Source organism: Pongo pygmaeus, chromosome 10, assembly GCF_028885625.2.
Source record: "Pongo pygmaeus isolate AG05252 chromosome 10, NHGRI_mPonPyg2-v2.0_pri, whole genome shotgun sequence".
NCBI classification, from domain to species: Eukaryota; Metazoa; Chordata; class Mammalia; order Primates; family Hominidae; genus Pongo; species Pongo pygmaeus.
In genome coordinates this window covers 1,261,267-1,283,544 of record NC_072383.2, presented here as the reverse complement: position 1 = coordinate 1,283,544, position 22,278 = coordinate 1,261,267, and the positions used below count along the sequence as shown (strand labels likewise).

Below are 22,278 nucleotides of genomic sequence, written 5' to 3'. Positions count from 1 at the left end.
AGAAATCAATAGGGATATAAAGACCTTCTGGAAATAGTTACGAGTGTCATTGTTTAGATAACTGATATCTAAATATGTAAGTTAACTGTTTACTGTGAAAAGAGAAAAGCAGACCAGGCAAACACATCTTCAGGCAGTGCTCATGATCAAAGGAAAGGTAAAGAGAACAAAACATGTATGGATTATACGTCATTGTGCTCTTCAGCTTTTTATTCAAAAGTCCTATGAATTTCTTCATAGCAATATTTTACAGAAGTGGGTCAGAATTATGATAAGAAATTCCTTTCAAGTCTTTTGATAACCATGGGATATTCTAAATAACAACATTTTTTAAAAGGGACAATATTATCACAGTAAGTTCTTCCATAAATTCTGAAGATTCTGAAGATAAATCTCAAACTTAAAAAGAAAAATCTCTTATCTGTCAATGCCAGACTTTGAGTTGAAGAAGTGACAGTTATCACTAGCTTCCTTGAAAGTGAGTGAGCCAATAAGATGTCATATTAGACTTGAGAATTATGAAATGCAACAGACTTCACATACTTCTGCTCTCAGGACCACACTGATGAAGTAAGGGGATGTGCTAACACCCCTGGAAAGTGCTTCCTGGTGGCTTGAGTGCAAGAGTGATTATACCATGTGCAGCCCGAGGCTTGGAATAGATGCTTTACATGCTAAAGTACATTTTCTCCTTCAAAACATCCATATTCACCAACCTTCATGATAAACTATGAGCCAGTAAGAGCCATTCTGAGTCTGTAATGCTGAAGAAATCTACACATACTATCTACTATGCCTAATTCCTCCTATCCCTATATTCCTTAGGTTTGAAGGATCTGAAGCATCTGGAAATCAGGAAGTTGACTTACTGGAACTAAATGTAGCTAGAGATTAAGGTAGGACGTGCCACACTTAATTTGAGAAAATCATATCTGTTGTTTATAGGCATTCTTAATCTGCCGTTAGCTTAGAAGAACGTATTCTTCTTTAGCTAATATACTATTTGTACTGTCCAATGCAGGAGCCACTAGCAACAGGTTGCTACTGAGTGATTAAATGTGGCTAGTCCAAATTGAGATGTGCTATAAACACACACTAAATTTCAAAAACTTAGTCTTAAAAAAAAGGAGGTACAACACTTCTTTAATAATTTTCATATTGATTATATGTTGAAATAATATTTTGGATATATTTGATTAAAGAAAACATTATTAAAATTAATATGTTTCCTTTTAGTTTTTTTAATGAGACTATTAGAAATTCAAAATTATACATGTGGCTCACATTATATTTCTACTGGAGAATGTGGCACTAGTTAGAGCAGTTTTTTACATATGAAATAAATCTGTAAAAGGCTATATGACACATCATGTTTTACACACATTTGTAACTCTTTTCCCAGCTTACAGGCTGTCAGCAGACAAATATGAGTTATATAGGTGATAAACACCAACAAAAGCTCCAACGGTACCCAACCCTGATAATTACTATGGTGATAATATGAATAAAACAATTTAAAATAGCATTTATTACTCTAACAGAGAAAACCAAACTGTGGATTTAGGGGGGAAAAAATCAGACTGTGGTAGATCACCTTAATACTAAAAATATAAAATACCTGTAATCATTGTTTATTGTTGTATTAATGAGTTACTTCAAAACTCAGCAGCTTAAGACAACAGTGAATACTGATTATCTCACACAGTTTGTGTGGGTCAAGAACTCAGAAGCAGCTTAGCTGAACAGTTCTGGTGCCAGGGTCTCTTACGAGGTGGTAGTCAAGATGTCAACCAGGCTTCAGTCCTTTGCTTCCATTTAGATGGCTGGCAAGGTGGTGCAGCTATTGGCAAGAGGCCTCTGTTCCTCTCCACCGGGCTGCTTGAGTGTCGTTACAACACGGAGGCTGTCACCAGAGCAAGTGATTCAGGAGCGCAAGGCAGTTGCATCAACGTCTTTTGTGATCTAGCTTCAGAAGTGGGTGCCATCACTTCTCCCTTCTTGTACAGTTCATACAGACCAATCCTGACAGGGTGTGGGAGAGGACTACACAAGGGCATGAACGCCAGGAGGTAAGGATGATTTGGAGTCAAACTGAAAGATGGGTATTATACAACCTGAGAATGTAGCTCCAGTATAACAAAACTGGATTATCAATGAAGACAAAATTTCTTCTCAAAGAAAAATGCCTGTTAGGCTAACAAGACTTCAATTATAAAAACACAGCTGTTGGTATGAGACTATATTAAAATGGAACCCAAACATACCTAAAATATAAAGGCAGATATTATGGAGACTACAGAATTGAGATATGGCTCAGCATTTCACTGAATGTGAAACCAGCAAGATACGCATCACGTCAGGAATTATTCAGAATAAACTCTGCAAACGATTTGAATTCTAATAAAATATTTTGTGACTATGATTACAAATTAGAGTAATCCAACGTATTCATAAATAGTTCAACATCAAGAATACTCAGTGATAGGCCAATCATCAAAGTTCAGCTGAAAAAAAATTGGACAAATGTTTTAAGAGATATACAATGGAGGTTTATCAATAAGCTTAGTCATCACATTTGAGTGAATCCTCACATTTGACTGTTTGGGGAATCAACTTTTTTTTTTTTTAAGAAATATGAGAACGAAATACTCAGAGTCTATTGGCCCCCAATGAATAAAGACCCTCTTTAAACTCCTGTTGCCTCACGAATTTTCAGTATAACTGCTTCTAGTCTTAAAGTAGACAAGGGAAAAAGTTAAAAAAAAAAAAAAGGCAAAAACAGAGTCTAATTTTAAATTACAACTGTGTATTTCAAAATTGTTTTTAAAGAAGTAGATTTCATCAGAGTGAACAGGCAACCTACAGAATGGGAGAAAATTTTTGCAATCTATCCATCTGACAAAGGGCTAATATCCAGAATCTACAAAGAACTTAAACAAATATACAAGAAAAAAGCAAATCCCATCAAAAAATGGGCAAAGGATATGAACAGACACTTCTCAAAAGGAGACATTTATGTAGGCAACAGACATATGAAAAAATGCTCATCATCACTGGTCATTAGAGAAATGCAAATCAAAACCACAATGAGATACCATCTCACACCTGTTAGAATGGCGATCATTAAACTCACGCCTGTAATCCCAGCACTCTGGGAGGTTGAGGTGGGCGGATCACGAGGTCAGGAGATTGAAACCATCCTGGCTAACATGGTGAAACCCCATCTCTACTGAAAAAAAGTACAAAAAAAAATTAGCTGGGAGTGGCGGCGGGCGCCTGTAGTCCCAGCTACTCGGGAGGCTGAGGCAGGAGAATGGCATGAACCCAGGAGGCGGAGCTTGCAGTGAGCCGAGATTGCGCCACTGCACTCTAGCCTGGGTGACAGAATGAGACTCAGTCTCAAAAAAAAAAAAAAAAAAAAAAAAAAAAAGTCAGGAAACAACAGATGCTGAAGAGGTTGTGGAAAAACAGGAATGCTTTTACACTGTTGGTGGGAGTGTAAATTAGTTCAACCATTGTGGAAGACAGTGTGGTGATTCCTCAAGGATCTAGAACCAGAAATACCATTTGACCCGGCAATCCCATTACTGGGTATATACCCCAAAGGATTATAAATCATTCTATAATAAAGGCACATGCACATGTATGTTTATTGCAGCACTATTCACAATAGCAACGATTTGGAACCAACCTAAATGTCCATCAATGATAGACTGGATTAAGAAAATGTGGCACATATACACCATGGAATACTATGCAGCCATAAAAAAGGATAAGCTCACGTCCTTTGCAGGGACATAGATGAAGCTGGAAACCCTAATTCTCAGCAAACTAACACATGAACAGAAAACCAAACGCCACATGTTCTCACTCATAAGTGGGAGTTGAACAATCAGAACACATGGACACAGGGAAGAGAATATCACACACTGGGGCCTGTTAGCAGGGTTTGGGGCTGGGGGAGGGATAACATTAGGAGAAAATACCTAACATAGGTGACGGGTTGATTGGTGCAGCAAATCACCATGGCACGTGTATACCTACGTAACAAAACTGCACATTCTGCACATGTAACCCAGAACTTAAAGTATTTAAAAAAAAAAAAAAAAAAGTGGATTTGAGATGTTCTCACCACAAAGAAATGACAAGTATGTGAGGTGATGGATATGTTAATTACCCTGATTTGATCATTCCACAATGTATACATGTATTCAAACATCACCATACATACATACGATTATTATTTGTCAATTAAAAATTAAGCTTGTAATCCCAGCACTTTGGGAAGCCAAGGTGGGTGGATCACCTGAGGTCAGGAGTTCCAGACCAGCCTGGCCCACATGGTGAAACCCCATCTCTACTAAAAATACAAAAATTATCCTGGGTGGTGGTGCACACCTGTAATCCCAGCTACTCGGGAGGCTGAGGCAGGGAGAACTGCCTGAATTGGGGAGGTGGTGGTTGCAGTGAGCCAAGATTATGCTACCACACTCCAGCCTGGGAGAGGGAGTAAGACCCTGGCTCAAAAAAATATTAAAAAAAAAAAAAAAAAATTTTTTTTTTAAATTACAAAGGGGAATTATTAGGTTGGTGCCAAAGTAATTGTGGTTTTTGCCATTAACACACGTACTGTTTGGAGATAAGCCATTTTATAGCACCCATTAATTAGAAAAAAGCATTAAATTGGCAGCCTAGGGGAACAAGACTAAGTAGAGAGAGAGTTTTATTTCATGCACCTGCCCTAACTTGGCTATTTTACTCTGCTTAAACAATTCAGGCAACCCAAAATTTAGAAATGTACTGTGTGTCAGATAAATCTCATTTAATGGCTATCTAGAGATAGTAAAGGAACATACTTTATCATTTCAAATAGTTCATATCACCTAAAGTGAAAGCAGTATCTTTAGAGTTTTACTTCAACTGCTATTAACCACATTTGCACTCACCAAAACGAACCCATACCATTTTTCCTACCACTGGATTATGTAACTGAAGCCTACTTTTGCCAGCCTCACATACTTGCTGAAATCAAATAAGAATACTTCACTCACAGAGTATAGGGTTCACGTCAGGAGGTTTGTGTGACTGCTTTGAGGGGTCTGGTAGAGGGAGAAGAAGGAAGACCTTTCAAAGAATTCCTCATCTCCTTAAAGAAGAAGACTCCTATATTCAAAGAGACTAGGGCAGAAGTCGGGATAGCCTAACTATAGCTTCACTCAGGCAGATTAACAGGGAGAGACTGGACTCTACAGCAAATCCCATGATACCACTCCCAATACATCTCTCAGAACTTTACTTCTTGATGTCAGCTCTGTCAACACCAAGCTACACATCACTGCAGCTGTAAGACTCTACCCTCCACTGTCTTTTTTTTTTTTTTTTTTTTTGAGATGCAGTTTCCCTCTTGTTCCCCAGGCTGGAGTGCTCACCACAACCTCCGCCTCCCGGGTTCAAGCGATTCTCCTGCCTCGGCCTCCAGAGTAGCTGGGATTACAGGCATGCACCACCGTGCCTGGAGAATTTTGTATTTTTCGTAGAGATAAGGTTTCTCCATGTTGGTCAGGCTGGTCTCGAACTCCTGACCTCAGGTGATCGGCCTGCCTCGGCCTCCCAAAGTGCTGGGATTACAGGTGTGAGCCACCACACCCAGCTAGCTGCCTTTCTTTCCAATCAAACATTCAATCAGAAAAGCAAAGGCAAAGGAGAAACTGCAGTTAAAATTTAATTTGTTGTTCCCTCAACATCTTCCTCAAAAATTGTTAACAAGGCTCTACAGTATAGTAACATAAAAAAGAGCTACTTGATAATGGTAGATCTTCCTATGCGTTTGCCTTTTTCTGCAGCAGAAAGAAGGCCAATTCAAATTTCACAAAGATTATCCGAAGTAACAATCTCCCACATTCTCTCCTCCCTCTCCCAACTCTCATTCTGACATGGTAATGGAAGTCATTTATTTGAATTAATAATAAGAGCTGCTTCCTTGGAAGTAAACACCACTTACCAGATAGACTTTAACCTGTTCTGAAAGATATTAATGTTAACTGTTATCCATTATCCTTAATGTAAAGAGACAGTAATTCTTTATTACCTTCAACCCCACTGCTTATTCTGCCTCCCTCTTCCCCATCCCCTAAGCATATATACACATCCAGAAGATTTCATTAAAATCATTCAACATGTCAGAATTCATTTACCAACTTCTCAGATGCTTTGTGGGGAAAAAAATTGAAGCCAGATGCACTGATGAAGTGAAAGCTAGTATAACACACAGACAGAATCTGGTTACACACCAACTACTTTAAGGCAATACTGTGGGTTAAAATTTAAAAATATTCTCTCCCTCCTTCTTTTTAAAACTCCTCAAATATCTCCCCTCAGTTAAGAGTGGTGCTCTGTTATAACCTCAATGGTTAAAAACCAAAGTCAAAACAAAAGCAGATGTATTTCATTAAATAAACAGAAAAGTACACATATAAAAATGATGCTTTATATCAATAAATTTTACAGAGCATATAGTACAAATATCCCATACAGACTGGGAAGGTTCTCATCTTGAAAATCATGGTAGCTGAGTATGAGAAACTTGGGCAAGGACATGGAGTTTACCTAATCCCCTATAGGACACTATAAATCTTTGATCTGTAATGCTTATAAAAAGAACAAGCATACCTTTTCAAAATCTTTACCAAAAAATCCCAAAAATATCTTTTCCTTAAAATAACAGACAACTGATGTGGTCCATAAGAGGCTGACCTTTGCCTCCGAGGTCTTAGAAAACGGACTGTTTGCATACCTGCTTCTGTTCTCTTAAAAAATAAAAGGATCAGTATTCAGTGGCACAATAAGGCAACTATAATTAACAACACGCTGTTAATTACCTAAAAGAATAGAATTATATTGTTTCTAACACAGAGAAATGATAAATGCTTGAGGGGATGAGTACCCTAATTACCCTGATATGATCATTACACATTACAAGCTTGTATCAAAACATCATGTGTACCTTGTAAATATGTATAACTATTATGTATCCATTATAATTAAAAATAAAATTTAAGAAAAAAAAGAATCTCATTGGAGACTTTTCCTTCCAAACGCAAACCAAAAAGAGCTCACACAACACAAAGGAAAGGAGTAAACCATTCATTTCACTAAAGTGAGAACTTAGTAGTCCACTTTTTCATAATTTTAGTGCCTAATGTAATTTTATTCATCATTTTATGGAGAGCACATTAGTCCTATCAATAAAGTCTTTCAATACATTTCACTGCTATTAAATTGAACTGACATGTGGCCGGGGGAAAAGTACTATAGAGTCCATTTCGAACACTGCAGAATTTTAAAAAATAATGTTAAGCCGCGTTTTTGCTTTCTTTCTAAATGGTAAAAAGTGGCCCAGTTTGAGACAGGAGTTTTTAAAAGCTGCACACATAACCAACAATTTGTGTAGGTGCTGAATTCACCTGCAGTAAAAGAGAATTTTCATGCGTAATTTCAGCAACTATCCACAGGGGTGTAAAAACAGATGCTGATTCATATGCATACTTTTCCATTGTGATCCGTTACTCTAATATTCATTAAGAACACCTTAAAAACTCACCTATGACAATATTCTATATAGAAAAAGCCCTGTTTTACTAAGAAAAAATTTTTATTAAAAAGGAAGAAATGATACAGGATTAAACATTTAAACAAGTGAAGGAGAAGTTCTAGAAACAGGAAATCAAAATTTATTTTTGCAAAAACAAGAACATTAATATATTAGATGTATCCAGCATGTGACAAATCACATACTATTTCTAGAAACAGTATTTCTAAAAAGATGTCAGACAATCTTAATTTTTATAAAAGGCTTTCTTAAATAATTATCCCCCTGGCAAATCTAAAAATGAAGGATAAGTAGTGTTCATCTCAGAAAGGAAAAAAATCTCTTACCAAAATGAAGAAACTTTTTGTAGACAGAGTTAAATCAAATTACAGAGAAAAACACAAATGTTTCATTGACTATCTAAGAAGAGAATATGCTTAAATACATGTAAAGCTGATTTTCTCCGTCTCTATTTCCATTGTTTTCACTTTCTTTGAACTTTATTCTTAATATTCATTGGTTTCGGGAGAGCTGACTCACAGCACTACAGCATTCTTTCAGCAGTTCCATTAATCTCTCTCACAACAACCTCTTTCAAGGTTAAATTCAGATACTTATCTTTGTTATAAAGAAAAACAAAGCCCCAAACCACTATTGATAGGAGCCTCCTTTCAGTCCACTCTACTTTGCATTATTAGGATGTGACTAAAACTTACAGCCTTGTTGAAAGGTATATCTGAGTGTTACTGCTCAAAGAATATTCCCAACTAAGGGAAGATGGCATTTCCTGTGTCAAAACATACAAGGCTCTTAAAGGATAGCCTACAGAATTTTAGAGAATATTTATTAGGATGCTGAAAGGAATATCATTCACTTCCAAAAAAATTATAACTAAATGAAATTTTATTATTTATAACTCAATAAGTACAGCTATAATTAATGAACCTATGTAAAACAATGTTTAAGAAAAACTAAAAAGAAATTTTAAAGTAATTCTTCACTTATGGCAGATATGAACTAGTTGAGAAGGGAAAATTAAATTGGTTAAATCACACAGGCGCAATTATAAAACAATGTATTGAAAAGTATGTAAACAATAAAGTACGATTAAACATACAGGCTAAGGAACAATGGATAAGACAATAACAACTCCAGGCAGAGTTCATCAACAAAAGTTAATTTTAAGGCAGAATCTTTATGTAGTAAAACTGGAAATCCACAGGAAAAAGATTCTGCATAAGTAGAAGAGCATCCATTAGGAAAACAACGTGTTCTATTCAGAGAACACCAACAATGTCAGCTTATATCAGAGAAGCCAAGCATTTAACCTCAAGATGAGGTGAAAAACAGAGCTTGCTTTAACAGGAGGCTCCAAATGCCAGGAGCAGTGATCTGAATCAGATCAGATCAGAATCAGAACCTGAATTTTGTGTGCTCCCAAAATTCATACGTTGAAATCTAATCACCAAAGTGATGGTATTAGGAGGTGGAGCTTTTGGGAGGCCATTAGGTCATGAGAGCAGAGCCCTCATGAATGGCATTAATGCCCTTATAAAAGAGACTGCAGAGAGCTGCCTTGCCCCTTCCACCATGTGAGGACACAACAAGAAGGTGCTACCTATGAACCAGAAAGTGGGCCTGTACCAGACACCAAATCTGCTGGTTCCTTGATCTTGGACTTCCCAGGCACAGAACTGTGAGGAATAAATTTCTACTGTTTATAAGCTAGCCACTTTACAGTATTTTGCTACAGCAGCCCAAATAGACTAAGAGACCAGGCTAAGATGCATGTGGCTGAGAGTTCTTGACATCTATAGATAAAATTAAAATCAATAAACATTTATGAAGTACCAACTATATGCAAAATACGAAGACATGATCCCCAAGCTCAAGTATGCAGAGGAACCAGCACACAATTAGTATATAATACAAAGTAATATAAAATAATCCCCAAATCAATGAAGAAACAAACTAATGAAATTACAACAGAAGGTATGATTAATTCCAACTGCGAGGATTTAGGCAGCCTCGCAAAAAAAAGCATCTAACCCTTAAAAGATGGGTAGGCTTTCAAGAGAAAGCTTTTTTAAATCCCCAATTCACCAACAGTCAAATCAGCTAAGACTATGCTTCTATATGTTTTATTTGAAAGGTTCTTGCTGTTGCTGGAATTTACCTAATTTCAATTCTGCGTATAGCAATTACTATAATTGAAATTATTGTACTTGTATTATAACACATCTTTTGAGAGCCAGCAGAAATAAAAAGTTATAATAAGTAATGTAAAGTATAATCCATGCATTTTGGAGGCTAAGGCAGAAGGACTGCTTGAGGCCAGGAGTTCAAGTCCAGCCTGGGCAACATAGCAAGACTCGGTCTCTACTTAAAATAAGAAAAAAAAAAAAATTAGCCAGGTGTGGTGACACACCCCTATAGTCCCAGATACTCCAGAGGCTGAGGAAGGAGAATCGCTTAAGTCCAGGAGTTTGAGGCTACAGTGAACTATGATCATGCCACTGCACTCTAGCCTGAGTGACAAAGCGAGTCTGTCTCTAAAAAAAATTTTTTTAATATAAATAAAAACCTCTTTCAATTCTCACAGAGCCCTTACCAGAATGTGAGCTTCTTGAGAGTAAGAAGCTTGTTTGTTACTGTTTCTAGCATAGAAAACTGCACAGCACACAAAGGTATGAAACAGTGAGCAAACGCTTTGTATGACTCTTGTCCCACTCCAATCAACCTCCAAATATTGCAAAAAACAGTATCCTGAAAATGCAAATCAGATCCTGTCAACTTTTCACGTAGAATGTTCCACTACTTGCAAAATCTAAACTTCTTTTCAAGGCCTATAAGGTCCCTTTTGGCCTGATCCTTACCTATTCTCTACTTTGAAAATGCCAAGCTTTTCATTGCTGTAGGGATAACCTCAATTTTTTGTTTTCTCCACTTTTTATATGGCTTTTTCAGATCTCAATGTCATATCCTTTGGGAGGACTCCTCTGATGTCACTACCTAAATTTGTTGCCCAAAATATTTCCCTCCCCCATCATCTATCACAGTGTCCTGTTTATTTCTTTGTAGTACTTACCCTGGTTGATATTTACTTATTTGTTTAGTTTTATTGTTTTTCCATGAGACAATGTTCCAGAAGGGCAGAGAACATGTCTTTTCACTACTGTATAACCAAAGATTAGCAACAGTGCCTGACACTTAGAAAGCATTCGATAAATTTATATTGAAAAAATGAAAGACATCTCAAGTATGTCTAAAAATGAGTATTTTTAGTATTTTTAGTAGAGACGGGGTTTCTCCATGTTGGTCATGCTGGTCTTGAACTCCCGACCTCAGGTGATCCACCCACCTCAGCCTCCCAAAGTTCTGGGATTATAGGCATGAGCCACCGTGCCTGGCCTGATCAGCTACATTCCTAATTAAACTATGGGTTTACGAAGTCAACAATATGACTTCCTAAATTCCTAAATTCAGGAAAAATGCCTGAGCTAACTATCCTGTTACGTTAATTCTGGTAGTAAGACATTTTTAAATTCAAAAGCATACTTATTTCAAAGGGATGGCAAAGTGAAGTGGGTGATTAAAAGTGCTGAGAAATATAGTGTCAATGCATTTTTTAAATAATTTTATTCTGAATTAATTATGAACATACAGAAAAGCTGCAAAAACAGAACAGTGCCCATCTACTCCTTATTCAGGCTCCTGTAATGTTAACAGCTTACATAACCATAATAAAATGATCAAAACTAGGAAATTAACATTGGTACAATGCTATTTACCAACTTGAGAACCTTACTTTCATTGTTTTTCCACCAATGTCCTTTCATTGTTTTTCCACCAATGGCCTTTCTTTCTGGAATTTTTTTTTTTTTTTTTTGAGACAGGGTCTCACTCTGTCTTGTAGGCTGAAGTGCAGTGACGCAAACAGGGCTTACTGCAACCTCAAACTCCTGGGCTCAAGTGATCCTCCCTCTTCAGCCTCCCAAGTAGCTGGGACTATAGGTATGCACCACTATACCCAGCTAATTTTCTGTTCCTTTTCCTGAAATCTGCTTTAATCCAAGATCCCACAATTCATTTAGTTGACATTTCCTCTCAAATGTATCTGTAACTGCTCAGTCTTTCCTTGTCTTTCATCATCTTAACATATTTAAAGTATACTGCTCAGTTATTTTGTAAAATGTCCCAGAATTTGCATTTGTCTGGCATTTTCTCATTACTGGAATGAGGTTACACATTTTTGGAAAGAGTAACACAGAAATGATATTGGGTCCCTCTCAGTGCCTTATATCAAGGGGTTCATGAGGTCAATGTCTCTTTATTACTGGTAATGTTAACTCTAAACACTTTGTTAAGGTGTCCTGGTAGGTTTCTTCACTGAAAAGTTATAGTCTTCTGTTAAAATAAATAAACACCTTAGGGAAAACATTTTGAGACTATGAAAGTCATGTTTAACCTCAAACTTTCACACATTAATTTTCACAACCATCAGTTTGTCTCATGGTGATTTTCTTTTGGTCTATTTCCATCTATACTTATTAACTGAAATTCTTCTATGAGAAAGAGCTGTCTGTCCACATGCCATTTAGTTATGTATTTGATTACTTATTTATATCAGTATAAACTCATGGATATGTATTTCATTCACAATTAAAATACTTTTTTTTTTTTTTGCTCACGTTTCATTTCTTTTTTAAAACTGCCAGTCTCCTCTGTGTAGATTCACCATGGTGAATTTAAGCACTCTCCCACCTATAGACGATTAGGTTTTCAAAATTTTGCAATTACGAATAATGTAATAAGTCACCTTGTACATATGTCTTTTTATATTTTTGGACATGTACATGCATATAAATCTAGACATGGGATAGCTGAGTCTAAAGATCTGCACGTGTATATCATATATAAGCCACATAAAAAAGCTGAGTCTAAAGATCTGCACGTGTATATCATATATAAGCCACATAAATCTAGACATGGGATAGCTGAGTCTAAAGATCTGCACGTGTATATCATATATAAGCCATATAAATCTAGACACGGGATAGCTGAGTCTAAAGATCTGCACGTGTATATCATATATAAGCCATATAAAAAAGCTGAGTCTAAAGATGTGCACGTGTATATCATACATAAGCCATATAAATCTAGACATGGGATAGCTGAGTCTAAAGATCTGCACGTGTATATCATATATAAGCCATATAAATCTAGACATGGGATAGCTGAGTCTAAAGATCTGCACGTGTATATCATATATAAGCCATATAAATCTAGACATGGGATAGCTGAGTCTACAGATCTGCACGTGTATATCATATATAAGCCATATAAATCTAGACATGGGATAGCTGAGTCTAAAGATCTGCACGTGTATATCATACATAAGCCATATAAATCTAGACATGGGATAGCTGAGTCTAAAGATCTGCACGTGTATATCATACATAAGTCATATAAATCTAGACATGGGATAGCTGAGTCTAAAGGTCTGCACGTGTATATCATATATAAGCCACATAAAAAAGCTGAGTCTAAAGATCTGCACGTGTATACATAAGCCATATAAATCTAGACATGGGATAGCTGAGTCTAAAGATCTGCATGTGTATATCATATATAAGCCATATAAACCTAGACATGGGATAGCTGAGTCTAAAGATCTGCACGTGTATATCATACATAAGCCATATAAATCTAGACATGGGATAGCTGAGTCTAAAGATCTGCACGTGTATATCATACATAAGCCACATAAATCTAGACATGGGATAGCTGAGTCTAAAGATCTGCACGTGTATAACATATATAAGCCACATAAATCTAGACATGGGATAGCTGAGTCTAAAGATCTGCACGTGTATATCATACATAAGCCATATAAATCTAGACATGGGATAGCAGAGTCTAAAGATCTGCACGTGTATAACATATATAAGCCACATAAATCTAGACATGGGATAGCTGAGTCTGAAGATCTGCACGTGTATATCATATATAAGCCACATAAAAAATCACTTTGAGGCCTGGTGCAGTGGCTAATGCCTATAACCCCAGCACCCTGGGAGGCCAAGGTGGGAGGATCACATGAGGCCAGGAGTTCAAGACCAGCCTAGGCAACATAGTAAGACTCAGTCTCTATTTAAAAAAAGAAAAAAAAAATCACCTTGGGAACTTTAATAATATTTAAATGCAAAGAGGCTTCTGAGACTAAAAAGTGTGAGATAAGTTACTATAAATCATAGTAATTAACTGTCCAAAACACAAAGGTAGAAATAGGATACAACTGAGTGGCAACATGACATCATAAGGAAGAGTATTCATACCTACGGCCATGATAAATGACAAAAAAGTGTTTAGAATCTCTGGGATCCTCAGATTCTCTCAGTTTTTCAGGTATCATTTTCATTTCACACGTAAGATAGTATTTAATCTAATGAGAACATTTGTAATGTGTTGAACCAAAAACAAAAAGCAAAGTAACCACTTACTTCCAAACTCACTTTCTGCCAAAAGGAATTACTTTTGGCACTATCTGAAGTATTCAAAGAATGGAAAATTGAAAAGAAATGAAGTTGTCTTTTCAGAACACTTTCAATATAAATGTGGAATTCTGAATTAAATAAAAAACACAGTACAAGGACAATAAAGGAATGGATGCTACATATAACTAATACAAATGAATCTCACAAATAATGATCAACAAAAGAAGTGACAAAAGAATAAATATAATAATTCCATTTATTGAAGTACAAAATATACAAAACTAAATTATAGTTTTTGATATATGTGCAGGGCATAAAGAAAAGCAAAGAAGAAGAAAAGTCAGAATAGTAATCTCTGGAGGAACAGAAGAGAAAAATGATAGCAAAGAAATATACATATGAATTCTGGGATGCCAACAATATTCCAATTTCTTGAGATGATCATTTTATAAGTATTCTTTACATGGTACATCTATATGTGCATGTGTATACTTTTAAAAATGTATTTTATTTTTCAGAGTTAAAAAAGAGAAAAAATAGAAAAGTAGTACTACTGCTCTCTGGCAAACTGTAACTTCTACCTGGAACAGTGAAGCCAATGATGAACTTAACATCACAACTGGCAGTCGCTGAATAACAAAAAGTGAAACTGAACCTTGCAGGTTAAGTGTTAATCTTCACAAATAAAATACATTTACTATGTGCTTATTAACATAACTAGTAAAATTGACCTTTGAATATCAAAATGGCATCTGATAAAGATTAAACATAAACTATTCAAAACATTAAGTATAAGGTCAGGTGTGCTGGTTCATGCCTGTAATCCCAGCACTTCTGGAGGCCGAGGCAGGCAGATCACATGACGCTAGGACCAGCCTGGCCAACATGGTGAAACCCCGTCTCTAATAAACACACACACACACAATTAGCCAGGCATGGTGGCATGTGCCTGGAATCCCAGCTACTTGGGTGGCTGAGGCATGAGAATCACTTGAACCCGGTAGAAGGAGGCTGCAGTGAGCTGAGATCACACCACTGCACTCCTGCTGGGGTCACGGAGCAAGACCCTGTCTTAACAAACAAACAAACAAACCATTAAGTATAAAACACTTAACATTTTAATCCTAGAATTACTATACTTAAGGTAGAAATACTAAAATAATTCCTTCAAAAAACAGAAATAAGGTAGTAATGTTTCCCTTTTCTTCTCCTATTTCATGAAAACATCAACAGATCACCTAAACAGCCAGAAATTTAAAACACAAAACATAGTGATAAAAATGTTTAAAATGAGAAGACATAATTAATTGCTATTCTACTATTCTACGACACACCAAAAATACAACCAAAGTCACTCGATTATGATTGTGTGACAATTACTCAATACTTCTAGAGCACCAAGTCTCCTTCAACAATAATACAGAATACTTCAATCACTGGCATAGTAACTTCAATCTGGAACTATGTGCCTGAGAATGATGGTTAATGTGTATGTTACGTAAACTACTCACTCATCACAACTCTCCTAGCATCATTTCACATCAAATTAGAGTACGGTACCAGAAAACTATGTACCTAGGCGATATTATTTGGTACTGTGGCACTGCCACTAGAGTTTTAACTTAATAGCCTTGGTCTTAGCTCTACATAGAAAAAACATAACTATGGCCATAAGTATTAGGTTTCCAAAGCTAATCATGAAAACTTCATCTACAGTAACACTTTGGATAAAGAACTGGTGTTCAAAGTGTTTCTAAATGTGGTTTCAAACTTCAGCACTATTTGCAGTGTGGGCCGAATAATTCTTTGCTGTGGGGGCTATCCGGTGAACTACAGGATATTTAGCAGCATCCCAGCACTCTACTCACCAGATGCCAGTAGCACCCCTCAAGTTGCAAATGTCACCAGACAGTGCCAAAGATTCCTTAGTGCCAAAATTGAGCCTTAATTGAGAACCACTGCTCTAAATGAAGTAACATGAGGCAAGTTTCTCACAAAATCCTACTGGAAAAATTAAAAGTTCTCTCCTAATAAAGTGAGTGCCTCCTTTTACAGGAAAATTATAGAATCTCTCACGTTTCATTACATCCCTACAGTAGGACCTCAGTATCTTCTGGGGATTGGTTCTAAGACTCCCCTGGAATATGAAAATCCACAGATGCTCAAGTCTCTGATATAAAATGCTGTCATATTTGCAGATAATCTATGCACATCTTCGCATGTATTTTAAATCATCTCTCAATTTATTCTAATACCCAATACAATGTAAACACTATGTAAACAGCTGTTACACTATATTATCTTCTATTTATTTTTTATTGTTGTATTATTCTGTTTTATTGGTTTTTTTCCCATAATATTGTCAATCCACCGTTGGCTGAATCCGAAAATGCAGAAACTATTGATGTGGAGGACCCACTGTACCTGTTATGTTACTACTACCTAGTCCAATCCTGTTAACATTTGCTCTTATAGAAGCTTTTACATGTATCATCTCATTAATGCTCACAACCTTTAGAGACAGGAGCTCTGTAAGGAATTTGTCTGTTTTCATACAGAGAAACTTTATTTTATAGGTGAATACAATAAAGAGCATTTGCTAATACTTTTTTCATCTTTTTATGGCTTGAAGTTTCATTTGCCTTTTTCTTCTCTATGATCTACCACAAATCTTTAATAATTTGGTTGTAATCTGGATATTAGCTTTCTTTAGAAAATATTTTATATTCCTTAAATCTTTCTTAACATGATAAATAATAAACACAGATAGGAATAAAAAGAGGAATGAATTTAGTTCCTGGCTGGAGATGACTGAATAAATTACAAGTGATAATATTCTTTAAGTTATTAGTATACTTTAACAAACTAGAGACTCAAATGATATTTCAAAGGTTGTTGAAAAAACTGATAAATTTACCCAGAAAAAAAGTTTTGAGATAAAGTTAATGACGTTGAAGATGACCTACCGACTTTGTAAACAAAGTGCAAAAGAAATGCAAAAAGGCTGGGCTCATGCCTGTAATCCCAGCACCTTGGAAGGCCGAGGCGGGTGGATCACCTAAGGTCAGGAGTTCGAGACCAGCCTGGCCAACATGGTGAAACCCCATCTCTACTAAAAATTCAAAAAAATTGGCCAGGTGTGTAATCCCAGCTTTTCGGGAGGCTGAGGCAGGAGAATCACTTGAACCCGGGAGGAGAAGGTTGCAGCAAACTGAGATCACACCACTGCACTCCAGCCTTGGGGACAGGGCAAGAGACTCCGTCTCAAAAAAAAATAAAAAATAAAAAAAAAAAAAGAAGAAGAAATGCAAAAAATTGGATTAAAGACAAAGCAATGAATATAGAATGAAATGGAAACTTGTATGTGATTACGCAGCATATGATTAGGTAGATTTAAAATTTTTTTAAAGAACACCTATTTACTAAGTGCTACCAGGAGAACTGGGTATCAGGGTAAAGAAAGAGTACTTTAAATTTATGTTTTATAAGTTAAGTTACATAAATTCCACATGCATTAAAGCAATGAACATTTACAAGAAACAAACACATACACATAGCTAAAGAACTAAAAGAAACTAACATGCTTGATTTTGTTGCAAATGGGAGATTAAGTGAAAAAATAGCCTTGAAAGGACAAGATAAGCAATTTAAAAGATTTTTTGAAAAGAGGTTTAAACAACAAAATCTAATAAATTTCAAAAGAAAAATGACTGAAAAAGAAAAAATATGTAACAATCATCATTCCTCGATGTAATTCATAACATATCAATTCAAAGTAGGTGATATGCAAAGATCTTCACGATAGGTAGCAAATGTAATTAAAATTTGACACAGAAATTTCACATAATAAATCATTACATGTGAAAAACGGACAGCGTCACTGAAGAAATGAAATATAACAACTTGAAGACGCCATTATATGTAAAATGAGCAAAAAATTAAATAGAACCAAAGTGGCTATGGGGAAAATAGAACGCCTGCAAACTGCTGGGGGTACTATAAATTAGCTCATCTTTGGTAACAAAAATTTAAGAAAAGCTACAACACTTCATATACTTTGAGTAAGTTTGCTCTGAGGAATAGCCAAAGGAAATCACCAAATTGGGTACAATTTATCGGTACAAATTTGCTCTGTGAAAATTGAAAATAAAGAAATGTCCAGAAAAAGGGGAACGTGTATAAAGCTACTGAACTCTGGATTCAACTGAAAATAATAAGTACAAGCATCATTATGAAACATATAACTCACGGAAATGTTTAAATGATATAAAGTTTTTAAAAAGCAAAATACAAAAGAGTATATATGTATTACTATTACAAATAAGTAAAATTAAAGTTTAAAAGAAAATGTAGAGGGATACAAACAAATATATATTATGGATTAATTTTTCTAGTATGTTAATTAAGAGTTATAATTTTTAAACAAAAGCAAAGGTATATGACCAAAGGTATATGACCTTCAGTTTAAAAACAGAAGAAACCAACTCCATGAAATTCAAGCAAAGATATGAAAAAAGAAGTTACTTGGAAAATACAGAAAATATTTCTCAAGTAAAGGGAAAACACAAATAAGGAGTTTGGCTAAGAAATTAAGCCAGAGACAAAGGCTCCATTCCAGGGCTATGTAAATATGGTTAGAAAGCTAGTTTAGAACTGAAAGACACACTAAAGTCTAAGGAGTGAGGTCTTATCTGTCTCAAGACTCATTTTAGAGATATGAAAGTTTCAAGTGGTTAAGTGACATCTTTCTTTTTCAGCATTTTATTAGGGACAATTTCAAACATGCAAAAGTATAGGAAAGATAGTATCATACACCCCATGTCACCATCACTCAGCTTCAATAAACTATCAAAAAATGGCCAATGTTTCCCCTACTACCATTGGAATTTTATAAAGTAAATCCCAGTGTTAGGGCACTGGTATCTCAGCAATCTCCAAATTATTTTTATAGTCTCACCATGAAGTTTCCGGATTTAAAAATACTTTATTTGTTTTAAACAACTGTACTCATTAGCCTTTCTTATGCTCAAACTGTCTATCCTAGGCCAGTGATAGCCCCTTCATTCTTGCTCCTCTGTCCATCCTTATATGACCCCAGTAGTCTTTGATGGGTTCTTAATTTTTCATATCACATGATGCTATAGTGCAGTGATTTTTCAAAATGTGGTTCCTGGTCCAGGAATGTTATCATCATCCAGGAACTTATTAGAAATGCAAATTCATGGGGCTTTCCCCAAACTTACTGAATCAAAACCCCTAGGGACAGGAGACAGCAATCTATTTTTCTAATAGTCCTCCATGTAACTCCAACGCACACAAGTTTGAGAACCACCAATTTAGGTTTATCTTGTACATTTCTTGCTCTAATCCTGGAATGAGTAATTTCTCCAAGAATTTCTAACTTCTTTTATTTTTATTTAATTTATTTTAGAGACAGGGTCTTGCCCTGTCACATACGCTGGAGTATAGTGGCACAATCATAGCTCACTGCAACCCTGAACTCCTGGGATAAAGCAATTCTCCAGTCTCAGCCTCTAAAGTAGCTGGGACCATACGTGTACACCATCCTGCTAGGCTAATTTCTCAAATTTTTTTAGAGGCAGGGTCTATGTTGCTCAGGTTGGTCTTGAACTCCTGGTGTCAAGTGATGCTTCATCTCACCTCCCGCGTCACTAGGATTAGCATAAGCCACGATAGCCGGGCTCTATTTCTTCACTATGTTGTTATAAATGACAACCCAGTGGTAGGGAGTACCCCTAACACCCAGATTGCGATCTCTAAATATGATCCATAGGGCCAGGCACAGTGGCTCACGCCTATAGTCCTAGCACTTTGGGAGGCTGACACAGGAGGTTCGTGTGGAGCCAGGAGTTCGAGAACAGCCTAAGGCAACATAGTGAGACCTTGTCTCTACAAAAAATTAAAAAATTACAAGCCTGCAGTCCCAGCTACTTGGGAGGCTGAGACAGGAGGATCACACAACTGCACTCCGGCCTAGGTGACAGAGTGACACTGTCTGTCAAATAAGTAAATAAATAAATAAATAAATAAACAAATATACTTAAGTAACTGAGTAGTTAGTAAAAGAACTGAGATCAGATCCTAAGTACCCTAACTTGTAGTCCAGTGCTCTTTTCACGGTATTTGAATGAATTACATCTCGGTGGAACTTGCACATGGCCATCAGCTATCTTTTTCATAACTTTGATATCTATCATTTACTTAGACACCTTGGGGAAGTCAGTCATACACTCTAAATTAGTTTTCCCTATATGTAAAATATAAATAATATAATCTATCTTATTTATCTTTTAGTTTATATAAAAAGGAAATAAGAGATTACATATGAAAGCACTTTTGGTGTTATAACAACTGACAGAAGATTAGAAGAGTATCTTTGGTTTATAAAGACTGCTAATAGAAAACATTAAATGATGAGCAGGGGAAGAAAGACAAATGAAACAGTTAAAGTGCTAACGTAAAGAGGGGCTGGCCTTATCATAAAATAAATACTTTCTACAATGAAACAACAATGTGGCCACAGTTGAAGAAGGGAGGTTAAACTGAAATCCTAGAAACAGACTCATCATCAATTTCGTGAAATATAAAGACATCAATTCAAGTTTGTGAGCAATGAAATAATTCCCTATAAACATTCTTGTGAAGTTGTTAGCAATAAAGAAAAAATATCCTCACCACACAAATACCATAAAATGAATTAATAAGTAAAGGTAAAAAGCACAGAACAACTTAAAAGTATTTATGTGTAAATATATACTCTCAAAATGGGGATAAACTAAGCAAAAAATCCATGGGAGGAAAAGCTAACAATGGAAGAGAGATTTAAATTACATTAACAAACAAAAGAAAATTCAAGACTTGAAAAAACAATGTCACTGGTAATCAGAGAAATATAAATTAACACAGAATGAAATATTTTCCACTCATCAGATTTGTATTTTGTTAAAAAAAAAAAAAAAGGAGGAAGAACAGAAAGATGAGAAAATTGCCAATATTAACTGTTATTGGCAAGGATAAGGAAAAATTGGCATGCTGCTTTTTTCAAAATTTGGTGTATTTCAGGAAATTTATACTTTTTCTATAAATATAATCAGTAAAAGTTACATAAAAGAGGAATGAGAAAAAGAAGTAAAAAGTAGAGTCTTCTTCACATGTTAAAAGAATTTGTTGTAAAGCCTCAAAATGGCTTCTACATAGTAACTCCTCCAAATCTCTCCAGTAAAGACTGTAATTGTGGCATATACACAATATCAGACCCAATTAGAAATTGTTAACTAGAGAATAACAGTCCGGCAGTGGCTTAGTCTTAGCATGAGTTTCAAAGACTCCAGCACGTTTATGGTATTCTTCCCTATAATCTAAACCTTCATTCTGAAGCATTATGATCAAGACAAAGAGGACAGTCTACAGATTCAGGAAGTCCCAGTTAAAATCATGGCTGAGCCATTTAGAAGTTGTGTGCATTTATGTAAGTAACGCAATGTCTCTGAATCTATTTCCCCCGGTGCAAAATGTATACAATACCACCTGCTCCACTTGGATTACTGTGAAGGTTAGAACAAAATGAATGACCACAGCCTAGTTTCAAATACTGAGGACCTAACGGGCACTTATAATATGGTAGCTGCTACTGCTGTTATTGAGCCTGGTTTAATTAATCTGTGAATAATTAGGTTTAGGCATCAATTATACTCCACTGAAGTGAAAAAATACAGTTTATATGTTACATTCTGTATGACTGTAAAATATTCTTGCTAAATTGAATATTTAAAAAGAGGAAAAGAAGGAAAGATAGAGGGAGGTTAGAGAGGTAGAAGGAAAAGAGAAAGGAAGAATGGAAAAAAGGAAGAAAGACACAAACCAAGATTAGCAATCCATTTTAATGAATGGAACTGGCAAAGAGGTATACTGACAACCCTGAAGCCTAATATAACCCACTCATTAAACTGTCATTGAACTTACCAATTAAGTGTGATCAACTTGAAGCAAGATGAACTTTCTCCTATGCTGAGGTGTCCTCATAAAGCTGTGGAATAAAACTTGCATTTTCTATTTAAAGCCATTCCTTCATTGCTAAACAGTTGGTCTGAGAGGAAGGCAGCAAGCAGGGTTAGAAAGAGAAAAAAGAGGAGGATAAAGATGAAGAGAAAAACAACACGCGATTATGGATCA

General features: G+C 35.8%; 1 protein-coding gene and 1 long non-coding RNA gene across 17 annotated transcripts in view; both read right to left on the bottom strand.

Moving 5' to 3' along the window:
* Positions 1–22,278, bottom strand: part of ERC1 (ELKS/RAB6-interacting/CAST family member 1) — a 511,134-nt gene that overhangs the window by 247,874 nt on the left and 240,982 nt on the right. The window lies entirely within an intron of this gene.
* Positions 14,325–22,263, bottom strand: LOC134740350 (uncharacterized). The gene is made up of 2 exons (XR_010127747.1): positions 22,069–22,263; positions 14,325–15,156 (listed from the first exon to the last, which is right to left on the bottom strand). It is a non-coding gene; the product is annotated as an uncharacterized LOC134740350 (long non-coding RNA).